The sequence below is a fragment of the Pogoniulus pusillus genome, chromosome 20 (genome assembly GCF_015220805.1).
Source record: "Pogoniulus pusillus isolate bPogPus1 chromosome 20, bPogPus1.pri, whole genome shotgun sequence".
In the NCBI taxonomy this organism is placed as follows: Eukaryota; Metazoa; Chordata; class Aves; order Piciformes; family Lybiidae; genus Pogoniulus; species Pogoniulus pusillus.
The window spans coordinates 12,296,779-12,315,141 of record NC_087283.1 but is presented as its reverse complement, the minus strand read 5'-3'; the positions used below and the strand labels follow the sequence as shown (position 1 = coordinate 12,315,141).

The following is an 18,363-nucleotide window of genomic DNA, read 5'->3' as shown; positions in this document are numbered from 1 at the left end:
ATGTTTATAAAAGTCAGTCTTCTATTTTCAGCTTATTCTGGGTAACTTAATAATTCTGCATAGATTTCTTTAAACAGAACAAAATAAATGATGAATTAAGCCTGGAAATGCAAAACCTAATGTTTTCCAGTTTTCTTCAAAAGCATATGTAAACATCCCCAGAGATTCACATCTACCAGAAGTTTAATAATACTATTTAGATTCTTTGTGTCCTATATGTTAGATGTATTTTTAATGTGTACCTCTTAAAACAAAACAAAAAGTTGTCAGATATTATATTCTCACCACTCTTAATGGTCTCCTAGACAGTGCTATCATGGAAACATCATGGCACGTTGTGATCAATGAAAGCTTGTTTCTCACATGGTGTGATGTTTGCCTTGGATTCTCATCTCACACTAGTGCCTGCTGTGAAATTTTGTCAGTTCTCTTACCTTCAAGGATCTCTCTCTTTTCCTCCGTGTTGTAAACTGCTGTGTTATCCTCCTGAATCAGTCTTCCTGCCTTTGCTGGTTCACCTCCCACTTCTTATGGAACACAAAGGCTATCTTCATCTTCCCTTTCAGTCCCTACATCTGATAACTTACTGTTCTCTCACCACATAGCACAGAACAAGGTAATGAGCAAAATAAAGCAGATAGTGAATTTCAGCAAAATCCACACAACACATTATATATGTCAGTCAGCAGGGAGGTAACAAAAGCATCCTAATCATCAACACACAGAACTGAATTGTCCTTTCCTTATTCCTTTTCTGTACTTTGTTTTCTTTTTCAGTTCTAGTCCAAAAATAATTCCATTATTAATCAAAGCTACTTAGTATGTCCTTCTATCTGTAGAATCATTGTAGTTCTGTTTAACCAAACAAGACTTCACTATCCTCACTTTTTCCTTTTGTACAAAATAACAGTTATAACTACTATAATTTCTAGTTATGACTGACATCCTTCAATAAATCCTTTTAGGAGACTATAATTTTAAGCTGTCCTTTCCGATTCTCAGATTTGCGGCACACAGTTTGTTCTGTAGCTGCCCCTTTTTGTTACCAGGGGAGAATTTTTATTTTTGAATTAATGCACTTGATTGTGAACTAAAAATAAACTCAGTAAGACTTCAGGATAATAAGGATAATATGGCCCAGGAGATGAAGGTATTAGTTATAAAAGAGGAGCCCTCTACCACCCTTGCAGGAAGAAAATGCTTTTATAAATAGCAAAGAGTATATGAGTCCTCTGCAGAGCTAAGAGCAAGGCCCAAGTCACCTTAAGCTCTCACTGAAGAGGTGATTGATTCTGCTCTGTTTTGCTTCTTCCAGCAAAATATTGCAAGATATTCTCTCTGCTGCTTGCCTCCAAGTTTACTGTATTTGTTTGCCAAGTCCTGCAATTTTCAGATGAACATGAACTCCCCCTGATGGTGCACACCTATTTTCCTTGTAATGTAAATCCCCCTTTTCGTTAGCAATACAAATCACAAAAACTTCATTCTAGTTATTTTCATATGATACTGAACGAAGCAACTTGAGGCTGATGCCAAATTAACAACCTTTTCTTTGCAGTTTCACACCAGGAATCTATGCCAACTTCTTCTTAATGAGCAATGTTATTAACAGAGAAAATAAGAAGGTTTTTTTTATTTCTGCTTTGATTTGCCTACTTGAATTTTCCCATCTAGTGAATTTTTCCATGTATACACATACTTAAAACCCTAACAAAGGCACAACAGCTTTATTGTTTTTACAAGAATTGTTAATGCACTCCAGTTTTACATGGTTTAGGGCTTGGGGGTTTTATATTGAGGGATTGGGGTTTTTTTGCTATACTGAAATCTATATTCAACACAGAGCTTGAAGGCACAAGCATCATCCCATCCTCTAGACTGCACTATCACACAATCCAAGAGATGGATTTCTGGGAAAATCCTCACCTCTTAATGCTACTCAGGAAGTAGAAATGACTTAGAAATTAGATTTTACTAACCAACAGCTTATTCCCCTGGCACAGGGAACACACTGCTGCTAATGTGCCAGATCTCCTACTGCCACCCACCATCTCAACATATGGGGTGTGTCAGGAGTGAAAAGGCAGCAGAACAGCACATGACTGTACATCTTCTCCCCCATACAGCTCAGTTAAGTTACCAACAAAACTGTCAGTAATTACAATTGCCTATCAGCTGCGTAGAGACTACAAGGTCAGGGATGAGGACTGTAAGGGTATGATGCTCTCTCTTCCCCCCAGGCTGAGCATCAGCCTCTGATTCCAACTGTCCTCATTAGTGCAAGAGAATAGTTTGTGCAAAATGTAATAAAAAATTATGTAGAAAAAAAAATATATTACTCATAGTTTACCAAATGGTACTGATGAAGTACCAAATCACAAATGATCTGACACATTCTGTTTATGCATTTCTGTCTTTAGCTTTTCTTTCCATGCTGCTGCAGCTTGGTTCAAGTCTTTTTCACATTCACCCTTTTTCTTCTAATTTTTTTTTCTCTGAAGCAGATTCCTTAAACATTATATGTCTGGGGGCTTCTTGAGCGGTACAGATGAGTTGTTTCTTTGGAATTAAGTAAGAAGTTATTGGGCAATACATGCAAGTGTTAATACACATGCCATCATCCTGTGATGTACTCTTACAATTAGTCCAGTTGTATCATGTTCTTTGTCAGAAACTGATTTCAGTTCTCTATTGCTGCCTCCCCTCTTTCACCAGAGCAGAGCCTTGCTCTTTCTTTCTCCGTGTTTCACTGTAAGATACCTTCCAAAGCTCCACTCTGTACTTGCTTTCTACAATCCAGCAAGTTTGAACACAGAACACTTGTGGGGGCCTCACAGCTGAGCTCATCTAGGAAAAGCTCAGTGACAAGACACTTCCTATACCCCTTTTCCTGAAGGCAAAGAAGACATTGTCTTCCCACAGCTCCTGGAAGGCTGAAATGCATTATTAAAGAACAGATACTAGAGTACATGGATGATTCTGCAAGAAGGACATGATATGACATTAAAAGGACAGTGTCAGATTAATATCATCATTAGGTTTCAGAGTTAACAATTTGTTAATTACATTTAAATGAGGTAAGTCTCTTTACCTTTTACCTTAATGATCTAGGAGTAATCTGAATTTGAAACATTTCCATACCAACACCTACAGGCAAAAATACTACACTTGTTAATGGAATCTAAGATTTTACAGAGGTTGATGTGGTATAAACTTGATAGTTCCACATCTTGAGAGTCAACTTTTGGTGGAAAGTGTTTACAATTTCCTTTAAGGTTTTCAGTAAGGAGCACAAACAGTGTTTTTTGTAACACTAGACAATTGTGGGTACCATGATAATATGTATCAGAGTAAGCTGAATGTCAACTGGTGACTGCAAAGTGAAAAATTTCCTTTGATAATACCAATTTCTTAAATATTAATTTACCACTTTCATAATAGTAGTAACAACAACTCTGAAGTGAATTTTACACTGGATATGGGCTTCCATGTAGTGTTTTGATTCCATTTCATAGAATATTATTGTGGGGTTTTTTGTCTTTATTTTTCATAGTTTCTTATAAATTCTTTTTTTGTTCCTTGTTCTTTACCTTAGAAATTATATTTTTGTCATTGGCTAAACAAAGGCTCCACAGAGAAGACTCAGGTTTTTTAAGCAATCCTTGGGCAGCTGAACTTTACAAGAATCCAGCATTTCTGAAAATCAAATTCTTTCTTCTCCAGGCAATGCTTATATGATGTTACATCAATTTAATTTGCACAGCCTAATCATACTGATTTAGCATCCTATATATCAAACTGAAGTGCAGCCACACCACTTTGCAGTGCCAGCAGAAGGTACTTCTGCTGTTCATCATCATACATCACAGTACTTGGTTTGAAATACCCACCCAGTACACAGCCCGTGGTGCAGCATGATCCCATCCTCTCCATCCTTTCTATCTATCTGCACAGGTATATTGCTCACAGATTGCCCATTGTGAGTAACTAATGACCTCCATCACATTCAGGTTCAGCAGTGGCATCTCTTGCAGAATGTTTCTGTTTAGACAGTAGACAGAGAGAACAAGTGGCATGAACACCTGTTTTTAGGTATTCCATTGTGTTGGTTTTTTTTCCCCTCACTACCAACTCCAGTACCATCTCCCTGCTCTCCATTTGATCATTCCAGTCTTTGAAGAACCGTAAGCACTTACACAGAAGGAAAGATCTTTGTGTGGTTCACGCAAATGCACTAACTTCTACTTCATACATTTTTCTAAAAAGGAAGATTAAAAAATTAACCTTACTATCCCTAAGCATCACAGGAAGATATACAGGGAGAAAGGCAGAGGTGAAGAATGCTAAACAGCAACTCAAATACTGGGAAAAAGAAAGCATAATGAATGGGAATCAAATAGCATAATGAATGGGCATCAGAATAACGGAATTTCCAGAGAAGGTTGCTCAGAGATACCCTTTAAGAGAATCTCCAATGTTATATCTCTTTGCAGGAAAGTCAGAATATCCTGGGCTCAAATGCCTGCAGACAGCTAAACTTGCTGTTACAAGGGAAAAAAATTAAAAATAGAAAAGAGGAATAGCTTTGACCTCTTCAAAATATTTCTGCACTTCTCATATTACAATTGGGAAACACAAAATTACTAAAGCTTTTCATCACTTTCTTCTTTTCATTAAAGATGTCCTTGGCTACATTGAGTTTAAAATATCACAATGCTGAAACAAACAAAAAAAAAATTTCCTTAGTAGCAGCAGTCTGAATGACAGAGTATTAGCACCTTTGTCAAACGGGAAATGAACACAACACTGAAATGCACACAGTTTTTACAGCAAATTTGACTAAAGAATCCTTGTTCATCGAGCTAGTTTTATAAGAGAAACATCTCTGCAATTTGAAATGTAATTAAAAAGTCAGCAAGACATACATTTGTAGTACCCATCACTTTGACTTTGGGATTTTTTTTGTTGGTGTTTGGGCTTTGTATGCTCTGGTCATAAACCACAATGCCGTAATTTGCTGGATGGTTTTGTATCACTTGCATTAGGTTCACCATCTTCTCGTTTTACCTTTGCACATCATCACAAGTACTTTACAGTGGTATAATAATAGAACATGGAAAGTCAGTGCTCTTAAATAGCACACCTTCCAAAACAACAGTCTTGATTTACTTATAATATGTAGCTATATAATAAAGACACTGAAACATACGAGAATTTCCTGTCATTGACCAGTCCTCTTAGAAATACTTTAAGAGGACTTTACAGTAACCTCCTACAATTCATTCTGAAAAGCAGGAGTGAAGAGGAAATTTTCACATTGTGGATTCAGTCAGGCAGAGGACATGACTTGTGCAATCCTTATAAATCAGAGCATTCCCATGTGGCAGAAGCAACAGGGGAATAGTGTACGAGCAGTACTGCATGTTGACCTAAGCAAGAGCTTATCGAGAAATGATGTCCTCTTAAACAGACTCCTGTTGAGATGTTCTGCATTTCCTCTGACAAATTGTAAGTGCCCTGACTGTAACATTCCTAACAAAATAGGGCTGATTTAGCAATGCACAAACTGCCCATTATCCTGCTGCATAAAAAGGCCATTTAAAGCAAAGCCTTAGGACACTGGCCCACTGGAAACAGTACATCTGAAAAATTACCCCCATCTTTTGCCACCAAAGCTGTTAACTACCCTAGGGAATATACCTCATTTACAATACAGACAAATGTTAACTTTAATGAGTTTTAAAACAGCCATTTTTCTTGTATGACTTTGATAACACTTGAAATCTTAAACAAATATTTTGGCTATTTTTTTTTCACCTGGAATGCCACCTAACTAATGTTGCCACAGCATTTGTTTTCAGCTGCCCTTGTCTTTCCCTCGGTCAAGTCATAATGCTGTGTAAAAGTGCAATTAAAAGGTGCATCCACTCTAAAACAACGCAGGAAAGATTAAACAATCTATTTTAACAAACTGTTCCTGTCTGAAAACTTTGCATGCCAAGATTACTACTTGTCATTACCTTCCCAAGAGATGAAGTACCTTTTTAAAAAGTATCTCTAATGAGATCTACAAATCTATGTGCAAGACAGCTTACTTTATTGTGTTTATAAAGATAAAAAATATTTTAAACAGGTTTTGGCTCTTGGGACTGATAAAAACACAATGGGGGTAAGGTCATTCAGAAATGTTAATAAAAGTTTTCATAAAATATGATGACTCTCAAGGAGTAATGTTTGGGCATAAAAAATAACTATGAAAGTATATTTCCTATGATGTTAGGCACTCAGTTTTTCTATATCTAGTTGACTCTCCAAATCCTTCATTTGTTCTGTTAGTGGACATTTCTAGCTGTTTGATTACCCATCTGGGATAGTGTTACTATTAGCTGATACAGCATCTTTGCCTGAACTTCACTAACTCTTTTACAGGTTTCATTGCAAGAGAAGAGCACTCATCTGCTTTAGCCATTAAGAACTTAAAATAAGTTCTTCATATGTCTGCCAATGAGTGACGTTCAAAAGCCTTACCCTGACCATACAAGAGAAAAATCTGTTCAAACTCTGCAAGAATGATAGCTTTCTTTTCTCATGACATAGTTTTCACAAGAAATTATGGTAAATATAGTGAGAAGAGTTGGCATTTCTGAAGCTCATTCTGTACCAGTAAAGCTTCAACTATGCTTACACTGCCTATCACCTTCCATTCCTTTAGCCTGATGCTTTGTTGCTCCATCTCATTAGCCACAAGCTGAAGTGAAGTGTTTTGGGTGTTTTGTTTGTTTGTTTTTTCAAGTAGAATTTCTTAGCAAGCCAGATTACCTTAATGAAATAAACACCAAATATTGGATTTTCACGTTCAAAGTACTTGGGAGATAGCCAATGCCTTTCCTACCATATTTTCCCTACCTATGATCAGCTTTTAAAAACCATAATCTAGGAACAATTTCTGCATACACAGAAAATGAGCCTTCAAGCATGTAAATCCATTAATTGCAGGCTATCAACACTTACATATCTATTTAAAAGAGACACATGTACTTTTGACTATAGGCAAAATTTTGCCTAAAATGAATGCTTACTAAGTATTTAATGGTTTTAAATTCATTTGATAAGTCAAGTAACACATTTTATCACATTAAAAACAATTTAAAAGTTTAGGGAACAAGCAACTGATTATCTTGTCAACCTTGTACACAAAAGATGAGAGTCTCAAAATTGATTCTGAAAGTACTCACTGCACAAACACATCAATTTAAAAATGAAGAACACTCCATTCGTCTGAGACTCACAAAACTGATATCTCAAAACAAACTAAAGTCATGCAAAACAATTATTATATTCAGTTATGTAATGTATATTGGTTTGGGAGGAAAAGATAAACTTACATTTATCTTTGAGTTTATCAGAAGAGGTTTCAGTTTCCCAAACTGCAGTTACAGTTTTTGTTTTCATGAACAGGACCTGTTCTAGTGGGAGGTGTCTCTGCCTATGGCAGAGGGTTGGAACTAGGTGATCTTTTAGGTCCCTTCCAACCTAAACCATTCTATGATTCTATGAACACTAGATTTCAGGCTGTGCATCTCAACAAGAACGGAAGCATTTTACAAGCAGAATAGTTGCATTTGGTTAAAAACCTGTGAAATTCATGTCACGTAACACAAACAAAATTTGGAATTATCACACAAAATTATTGACAGTGGATCAGCTTATATACAATTACAATTAAATGCACAATTTTGTTTAATCTTTATCAAGATTTCTAGTTTAAATACCTTTATACCAGCAAGAAGATTGCACATATAATCTTCACTCCATGAAAAATAGAACCTCGCTGATTTGAAGAGAGCAGATCTAAGATTAGCTAGGCAGACATAATTTATTCATTTCCTCCTAAAGAAACAAGAAAAAAAAATCATCCAGAGAAATTAATACAGGTATGTATTAAGGTTAATCAACCACAGACTCAGAAGTCAAGAGATGCATTTTGTGTTGTATGAGCGCCTTTCGTTTTTTTTTTTGCACATCTTTTCAGAAATAAAGAATAGAACCAAAAAAGTAAGCAACGTAAAACATTAACAGTCTGCATTAATCTCAAATGTATTGCTAGTCAGCAGATTGTGATTGTATGTCTTTTTCCAGTTCCAAAGCCACTTACTTGGTCCACATTTTTCTCTGTAAATCCAGATTTGAATCCCAAGATTCTCTACCTATATCCCCCTAAACAGAAATCAGGTAACTACTAAAATTTACACTTATTAGAAAACTGCTTGTAGGAATAACACTGATGGGGAGGATTGCTTTTCCTGTACATATTTTCTTTACCAGAAGGCAGAAGCAGCAAGGTGAGGATCTTTAGTTACTGTGTGCCAGCTTTGCCTCCAGGTACTTTTGTTTAAGAAAAAAAGGACAACAAAATAAAAGAGGAAGAGCAGGGAACAGATTAGGAGAGGAAAAGCATAGACTTGTACCATGGACACAGCTTCACTACTACAAAGATCTCTATCAGCATATCTAGGAGCAAGATTTAGACATCTAGCAGAGAAAAGGCATAAGCAGGACAGAGATATCACAGAGTTGAGTCAAGCCTGTTCTAGATGCCCCATGGTTTCCAAATGGGGGACCTATCCCAACTAATAGGATTCATTACTCTTTCCAATTTATTCCCAATATGCAAGAGGTCAGATATTTCAGTGGTTTTAAAATAAAAGCTAGAGCACAGTACTGGCAAAATGTTGCACCAGCAAACTATTATCAAGCTCTCGTACAAAGACAGCATTTACACTGTGATCTTTATGTAAGGCCACGCTCTGACAGTCACAACACACCTGAAATGGATGAGCTATGCAAGTGCCTCCTATGTGCTAATGCTCTGCCTTCTTGACAGTGAACCTTAAGAGAGAAGTAGCCCTGAACAGCCCTTGCAAACACTTGAAAGGAATGTGATAGGCAATACCACTTTTGCTGGCCTGATTCTGTCAGCCAACGTGGAGCAGTGAGAGGTGTTTTGAACTTGGTTGTTGCATCCCCCACTTCTTGGAGACTATCCACGCTAACACCAGTGTTGGCTTCAAATAGCCTATGTCCTCAGGGATTCTAAAAACCAAGATCAAAATCAAAGCAATTCAGAGCAGACACTGGGAGGGATACTCAATTTGTTCCTACAGGTGCTGCAGTAGTCCTCTAAATCTTTAATTTTTTACTGTAAGTTGACAAAAGCAAAGTCTTTGCACAACAATACTTATTCTTCTCAAACTTGTACAAAAGTACATGAAATATCAGCCTAGCAAATTTTTGGTACTACATCTGTGTTAGTTTGTGGCCAGATGCAATTTAAAGTGGCATTAGTTCAAAATTAAACGAGTTGCCAATAATGGTCAATGGTGGTGCAGGCCACCACTCCCCCCAGACATGCATCATCTTTTCCAATCATAGGAGTAGAATCAGAGTGATATAGCAGAACCATTCCAAGATTAGGTCCACCAGCTTTACGACAGCTCTGTGAAAAGCTTCTGTAATAGATCAAAGAGTGGCTCCCCCCACATCACCAAGCACATCACAATGATGCCCAGTTTAGAGGAACAGCTCAAAGTTCTCAGTTCTGAATACTTCTCAGGCCTACATGATTCTTCCTTCTAGTTCCTTTCAGTTAAGATAATAGGTATATAGACAGTGTCACCTAGCTTCCTCAGCCTCTGACAAAACAAGCCAGACTATAGATAATACAGAGATAGAGAATCATGGTATGTGTTTATGCAGACTGAACAGGCATGGCATGAAGTGCAAGCTTCCAGAACCCATGTTGGAGCAGCTTCAAACCTCTCAGAACACAATATTGGTTTGCTTATTTTGTTTTTCAAACAGATATATTTGTTCAGTGTTAGAAAGGACTTTTATGCTCTGTAACAAAACACTGAGACATAGAAAGGACCTGGAGATTACTGCCTGTTAGCCTAAAAATGTATTAAAAGTGGAAATAAATACTTCAGGAAATAAATTTTCTCTTATAATCTTTGAGTCATTAATTTATTAACAAGATTTATTGGTTGAAATAGATCCCTGTAAGTGTCTGGTATCTTGTTTCATCCAATGCTTACTAGTAAAATCAGGTTTTCAAAGTTCCATAGTACTTTTGCTGGGATGAGAGAACAGCTGTTTGGTGTTCTGGTCTGTAAAAAAAGGCCAAGAAACTGTATTTGTTGTGAAATTAATTGGTCCAAATTCAGCACATTCTGTTTTTCCAGTTTATGGTAGGAATCTATGTGATTTGATAAATATGATAAATAGCTTGTGAGAATAACAAAGGATGATTCTGGGCCACTGCTGTAGTGTACAGACTGAGCAGAGTTTGGGTGACTGTCACTGCAGCAGAGAAACAAAGGGTAGAATCCAACAGAGAGAAAATTCAAATGTTTTCTGAGCTTAAAAGAGAATTAGCTCACAACTATTCCACAAAAGCCTTTCTTGCAAACCAGCAACCTAAACCAAAGGAAGCATCTTTACGTCTTGAAGAAAAATAACAAAACAATTGTCTGTCCAATAACAACAGATTTTAATTTGTAATATTTAAATTGGTAATGAGGAAGGTGTTTTGTCTGAATTTCCATTTCTTTCAGGGCCTAATTATGAAAGACAGAAAAAAAATGTGCCATGCACTCTCTTTCACATCTCATTACATTTATTCAGCTTTATTACTAATTCTTTGTTAATATAATTTTCACCCAGGGAACTACATTTTTTGTCTAGTTACCCTGATACATGAAACCCTTAAAGCAGGAAGTCCTTGATCACCACATCATATTTCTCATGGTATTTTAAAATGACACTCACCATATTGTTAGAAGTAGGCTCTATCAGCAGGCTGCTCTCTGGAGGTATTCTTTCTCTCTCTCTCTCTCTCTCAGGTGCTTTAAAGAAGTTTTATCTAGCATGGTGGCCTAGGGAGACAGGGAACAAAAAGAGAATTGAAATGCTCACATAGGTATGCAATCTGTCCCTTCCCACCTCAGGTTCTGCTGTGGTACACTGTATGTTAGCAGTATGGCATGGCAATTAAATGATGTGGCAGTGAACTTTAACCCCCGGTCTCTTAATCCTACCACCTATTAGACATGGAAACGGAAGAAGCATTTACAGTGTCTCATCTGCAGTTGGCTTATACAAGTTCAGTAAGCAAGTCCCTTAAGGAGCTAAAGAGGAAAACTGCAGCAAATGTGCGTGCACTCACGATAAAATAGCAGCCCAGAGGACAAGCGCTGTAATCCCACCAATGATGTTCCAAACCCATGATGGCTACCAGCCGACAATACCCACAGACCTCAATCCATTTTTATTGTATTCAGGCTGCAGTGTTATATTTCCTGCCTCCCCTTAGCACCACACATACAGTGTACTTGAAAACAAAAATCTATAATATTGATCCCACAATGTCACCACAATTATTCTTTTGAAACAGCCATTGAAAACAAATTACATCTGCACTGCCTTTTCATCCGATTGCTCTGGGTGAGCAATGCTCACTGTAGCCGCTAGCATTTTCAGTGTTAGCACTGTGTCACTAAAGACAGCACAGGAGAAAGGGGGGGGGTGGGAAATCAGGAAAAAAAAAAAAAAAGCAAGCATCAGTAACGTATTTAAAGGAAGGCTGGAGGAGGGCCAGGCCATCAAATTCATCAGAACACAAAAAGCCTCTCTAACCTGGTGCAAAATTTAAGTTTTCTGGTTTTCTGTATGAAAGCCAGGATGGTACTGGAGCTATACAGTAGCTAGTTTTCCTCCCATAGCTCATAAGGCTGACTTTCTCCTGCCAAGGAAGCCAAATATAGATGTTACACTAATTAAATTGACAAAGATTCAAAGAAGGTCTCATTTTCAGGTAGTCTATTTAATACCTTGTGATGACAAAAAGTATCATTTGAAGCAACATGATTTTAACCTCATGTAACATAATTCTATTGACAAACTGTAAGACTTTCTTGACAAGGGAGAAGTGATTAACACAGAAGTGATGACCACAGAACAAACCCACCCGTTCAGATTAAAGCAGTGACATGGCCAAGCTCAACAGATTCTGTCCACAGGAAGCAGAGGCCCTTTTGACACAAATAGCAGGAATATCCAGACAAGGCAGAGAGGAGGGGGGAGGAAGAAAAGCCCACCTTAATTCCAGTTTTCTAATACTTATTAATTATTATCCTTGTAATGGCTTTGCTCACAAACATGAATTATCATACCAGTGAAACTGTACTGACCCCCACTGCATACAGAAACCAGCATAATTTTATAGAGAAAACTTGTCAGCAAATGTGAACTTTCATATGCTTATTACTGCTCTGGGTTGGAAAAATATATACCTTATCAACAATTAATTTGGGAATTTTTTGCCACTACGGTGGTTGGCCAAAGGAAAGTGCTTTTCTTAAGCTGCGACCACACATGTCACAGTGGTGGGTTCCTGCAGCGGGGAAACGATAACTTTGGAGTATTAAGAAAACCAATAGCCTTGTTGACATGAACATGGGAGTCTAACCCCTGAAGCCTCCTGATATGAAGCATTGATTTTTCTGTCTGGGTACAGTTCTAAAGCCATTCATTCTCTGTGGTCAGGACTCACAGGGCCAGAGGAAAGGGAAAAAAAAGGGGGGGAAGAAAGGGGAAAAAAAAAAAATCTGTTCTTTCCACTTTTACCTCCAGGCAAAGTTGAGGAATAAATTCTACATTTTGAGGGATGATTTGTTCAAGCCATGTTTAGTAGAAGCTTATTGCATAAAAAACCATTTTGTTTCCTTGACCCTTGCAACCTGTGACCACTTATTCTTTTGTGCACCCTCTTCACAAGATAACAGCAGGGGAAAGTGCCTAGAGAAAGCACCCCTGGTTACTTGTTATTCTCCAAATAATATCACCAAGCTTACTTATTATTCCTCAAATAATACTGTCATGTTCACTTGTCATTCCTCAAATACCACTGCCAGATGACTTGTTATTTCTCAAATGCTTCCATGCCTACTCGTTATTCTGCCTCATGTAATTACTACATCCCATACTTGTTATTCCTTCTCATATACTACCACTGGGCTGTACTTGGTTATTGCTCATGTAATACTGATACACCTTTTTGCTATTTCTTTCTTACTGCTTCTTCAATATGATGTACCTCTTTGATGAGGGAAATGATATTATCTATCCATATATTTTTGCAACCCGTACACTGACTCCCTTTTTCCTCTGCACCCCTCTCGCATTCATTTAGCAGCTACTGAAAATACCCACTGAAAAACATTAAACCCTCTTGTTTCATTGACCTTAAAACAAAACAAAACAAAAGATAAAATTTATTTTTAAACTTAAATAAAAAGAAAACCAGAAAACTAAAGAAATTGTAAAGACAATAATTACGGGTTCGCCCTCCCCAGCAGGATGCAGTTAGCAACCACACAATGGGATGCTTCCTGCTCAGGTGACAGAATGCTGAGCCAGTTTCTGCTGTTTGTCTTGTTTTCAAAGAAACAAAGCGACAGCATTAGACAAGAGATGCCAGTGTTACAGAAGGCTAACGTTTGGACACTGAACTTGCTCTCCCTTTCAACTGGCAACTATTTAATTGATTTTTTTTTAATGCAAGTAAATATTCAAATGCAATAACACACACTCATCCGTAAGGGAGGCATAAAACATGAGTGCCTACAAACAGACCGGTGTCTTTACGTCGGTGTATGCATGTATACACATATTCCAAACCCATGAAAATAAACATCTCTGAATATCTATTTTTATAAATCTCTGATAGAGTACACAGTCTCTGCATGTGCATGATCATTTTAACAAATATGCCTACCTATACACATATTAATCCCCTCCTCTGTTACTGCTGCAGAAGTACGCTTATATTACGTTACAGTAGGAACATGTTTGTTATATTTATTATTAAAATACTTACTGTTCTGCCTTTTGAAGTAGATGGACAAATGATTTAGGAGTAGAAATAGACTAGAAACAAAATTAATGCAAATAATGTGTTGATTTTTTTTAGCTTGATTAGCCAAGCCAATGGAAAATTCTAGAAAACGTATACAATTATTTTAACTGTCATAGACTGGCAATTGTAATTGACATGATTTGTACGAGATGCAGTGTAATAACTGAATATATTAAAAAAAAATCTCATGGCTTGATTACCAGGAGAACATTACTAGTGCCACAATATTATTAACAACACAATTATCATGGCATCCCTAGGACACGCTCTTAGCACTTCAATGCATTAGCGAACCTTTGCTAACGAAGAAAAAATTAAAGTACAGCAAATTTCAAAGCACCAGTTGTACCCAATATCATTAAAAATTTATAAAACTTCCCCTGAACATGACAAGTGTTTGGTTTAAATGAAGATCAGCTATAAGAAGGAGCAGAAATCTTGTTATTCTTTGTCTCTTTCTCTCCCTCTTTTTCTCTTTCTCTCTTTCTCTCAGACCTCCCCCAACCACCACCACCTCAATCCAGCTGAAATATGTAACCATTACAGAGTGACAGTTTGACACACAATGACCTGTCAGAACATTCATCTCTCAATGTTTTATTTTAGTGAGGAGCCAAACTGCAGAAAAAATAAGCAAGTTGTTTCAAGGCTTGGAATGAGATCAAACATTTCTGGCATCCCCACTTACCAGACCTTTGATTTACAATGGATCTGTCAGAAGCTGATTAGACAGTGTGTGTTTAAAAACCTATAGATGTTCCACAATTGCACAAGCTCTCCCCTTCCCTTCACAGAGCATTTCTGCTCTTTGTTTGAATGGAGAGAATATGCCAGGTTACACCTTGCAAGTGGAAAACACCACATGCAAAACTGCAGGCGGCTGCAATTAAATCTTTTAGGTAGGAGCGTTGTGATTCTCTGCTAAAAGAAAACTGTAGCTTTCTGTATGCTGCAATATTCGTTATGCCAATTTCTATTACCTATTCCTTCCAGGCCTAAAGTTATAATAGTGTGCAAAGAAAATATACCTAGGAACTGCTGCAATCTCCACACATTTTCAATAATGTTCAAAGGCAACATGCGGCTAAAAATTAGTCAGACAAAAAAGTGCAGGTGGCTAAAATATTCCCACACTGTAACATTTTTTGCTCATAATTGCAACTAGGGAAAAAAAAGGCTAGAAATATATTGTTTCTATTTGCACCTAGAACAGTTGCAGAAAGAGCAGCAGGATTTGTGCCTGGCATTAGAATATGTAATTCCTTAACACTATCTTGTGGCATATGGTTCATTGTAGCAAATTATGAATACACATGTTTGGAGAGGTTTGGTAGTAAATTTGGGCTGCGTACATCTACACCAATGCCCAAATCTGACAAACATAATTTATGTAATATTAAGTTAATACAGTATTATGAAATTAGCTCACTGTAGTAAAGCTGTAATTTTTAAGTGAAAGACAGTAAGATGAAATGAAAACAAAATAAACATTAGCATTTTGTGAAAGGTAGAACAAATCTTCCAAAAGTCTGCAGTGTAATTTATTATAATGCGGTGTTTATGACTTCCAGTATATTTAAGACATAGCATCCTTTAACAGTATAGTACAGTGCTCTTTTTGAATGATCCCTATCTTTCAGCTTCTCACAGGCAACATCCTTAATTACTTTAAGAGAGACTTTTGAATGAATACTACCTCTGACTAAGGCAGTGGCAAGTTGGAACACTGGGATCTGGTTCCCACAGTGCTCCTTATGGGCTTAGCATTACACTTGCTCCACGTGGAAAAGTCGATCAAGTTGATAAGGCTGCAGGAACATAGGCTATTAGTCTATGTGTGAGATGTTTAGGGTGTGTTTTGTTGGTTTGTTTGTTTTTTTTTTTTTTAATATCCATATATGTTACCAGGAAGAGGGAAAATTGTAAAAAGATTAAAGTATGAGCCCCTTAGCTTCTTGGAAATTGTATATGTTGAAACATGTAATTTCATGCTTTTAAAGAGAGAAAATTAGCCAGAGCAAGAGGCAAAAAATGAGAAGGAAAAAAAATGGGAAAAAAAAAAAAAAAGAAGTGTTGAGGTCATCCCACAAGAACCTGAAAAGTGATGCTTGGTTTCCAGTTTCAACTTTTTAGAGGAAAAAAAGGTGAGCATTCAGAAAAATGTGTACTAGTGTTTAAGACTGCAGAGAATTTGTGGTATACTTGCTCAGTAAAAAGGTACAAGCTTTACGGGATACCATCTAAACACTTCTAGGGCACCTCAGAAAGGTCATAATAGCAGAAATTGCTGTCCCAAACAAAAAAAAAATTCTTTGCCTCAGACAAGGCCTAATTTTGAATTGCTGCTTTGGCTTTTTCAAACAGAACATAATTTCCCAGATTTCTGAAGTTTTACCAAAAATCCCTCAAGCTATCAAAATGGGGATTTCCAGGAGGACATGCGAAATATATCTCAGAGATCTCATGGAAACTAGAATTCCATCAAGTTAAAGTTACTGAAACCTAGAGGTTATGGCCCAGAAGAAAGTAACTGTAAAATATAGTGGCTTCACATATTCGTGAAGTTCATGTCTCGGCCAACAATGATACGCCACAGATGAAAATGTATGACCTTTCTTTTGTATAAGTGAAAGCCATGTTATATGCTACTAAATATTGCTACCTTCCTAGAAACTTGCTATTGGTATTTATCATTCTGCCACCTTATTTCATTCTCTCTGAAAGTCAAACGCTTTTATCTTAGCAATCAGTGAAACATTAGAACTGCATAAATGGGTTAAATGTACAAATGAATCATGAAATATGAATTACACAAAATGCTAAACTGAAGTCCTACACAAAATGTCTGTATGAAATGCATATAATGTGCATGTCTGTACACTAGGTACAATCACCTCCATCTCTTTCAGGTCTCAGATCCACGTGCTATATGGCTCCAAATTTTGCATGAGGAAATCTAAAGCTGAAAAAAAATACAACTGCCTGCTGTCATACACACCTACAGCTTGCATATCATGAATTATAGAAGTCAAGCATAAAGGTTGGCACATTTTAATTGTGAAAAACCTACTCACTGAGCTGAAAATCTAGGAACAAAGACCAGAACTTCACTCTCTCACAGTCCTGCCTAAACACAAATGCAGACTATGGATTAACCTGTCTTTAGCCACACTGAATAAAAGACCTCTATCATTTTGGTGGATTGCCTGGAATAGGTTGATCCCTGAAGCAAGGCTGAGATCAGACAAAAAGATCTTTGGCAAGTGACTCTAGAGCCTTCTAATAATTCAACGAGAATACTAAATTTGAAGGTAACTTCAGATTACAAGGAAATAGCACAAACACTTTAGCTACAGTAGTTTTATGTGATCACACTCTACATGTGCCTTCCCACATGGTAATTTTTCAATTGACTGTCCTATTTCAAGTTGACAGGTGAAAAGTTCAAAGAAAATATACTTCCTAAACACTGTTGGAGCATGGCATACCCACAGAGTGAAAAGAAATTCTTTTGCTGACCTTGGAAGCATCCTCAGAATGACATTGTACCTTACCAAATATCAAAGAATTTGTAGTGGTAACTAAAAGTGCTCCAAAAAAAGAAAAAAGTAGAGGACATTCACCTTCTGGGCATCAACATTGGTTAATCATAAGATCTAAATCCATGGAAAATCAGCCTTTGACAGTTTCAACAGAACTATGTATTTCAAATTGTGTGAAAGCTGCTTCAAAGTCACATACCTCTAAGTAGAGCAGAAAGGAGATGAGAATAGTCAGTATCTCCGATTCAGTCACTGTAGGACATCTGACCATCCAGCTCATATACTTGAAGGCTGTGAAAATTATTTAGTTCTCAGCATTACTCAGCTCCACCAGCATGCATCTACATTATATTGCCTCCACTATCCACATCCAGCATTACAGATGGATTTTTCTTGTATTCAGGCTGTCTGCATTACCAATCCCAAAGCATTTCTTCTATGTTAACTTGAATTATTCTCTCTCATGCACATAAATGTACAGATATATTTATATCCACATTAAGTTCAACTCTGCTACTTCAGTCAGTGATGTACTCCACATTGTCAATTACTAATTACAATGTGCCTACAGATACAGTTATGAAAGTGCAACAAAGTAACAGGCTTTTTAATTTTGACGAATTACACCTTTTATCTATTCAAAAGCATCCAAATGCTTTCACTTTTGTCTATTATTGTGAACACAGAAAACAACTCAATAGCAAGCATCTTCTAAGCTAAATTAAAGGGCATACCATTCGGAGTCCTTATTGCTCAAAGGACATGTTCTCCTCATTCTCTCTTTTTTAAAATCAGTTGAATATAAACAAATTAAATTCCTATGCATGTTGCTTCTGAGTGAATTAC

General features: G+C 37.0%; 1 long non-coding RNA gene across 2 annotated transcripts in view; it reads right to left on the bottom strand.

The window, feature by feature from the left end:
• Nucleotides 1-17,802, bottom strand: part of LOC135184216 (uncharacterized) — a 57,702-nt gene extending 39,900 nt beyond the window's left edge. Inside the window, exons 1-6 of one of the 2 annotated variants that reach the window (XR_010305912.1) lie at nt 17,717-17,802; nt 11,695-11,800; nt 10,828-10,934; nt 7,773-7,890; nt 4,197-4,258; nt 435-4,041 (exon numbers count right to left, since the gene is read on the bottom strand). This is a non-coding gene — a long non-coding RNA (uncharacterized LOC135184216). The remainder of the gene's footprint in view (nt 1-434; nt 4,042-4,196; nt 4,259-7,772; nt 7,891-10,827; nt 10,935-11,694; nt 11,801-17,716) is intronic. The other variant, XR_010305913.1, reaches the window with a different exon arrangement.
• Nucleotides 17,803-18,363: the final 561 nt, after the last annotated feature.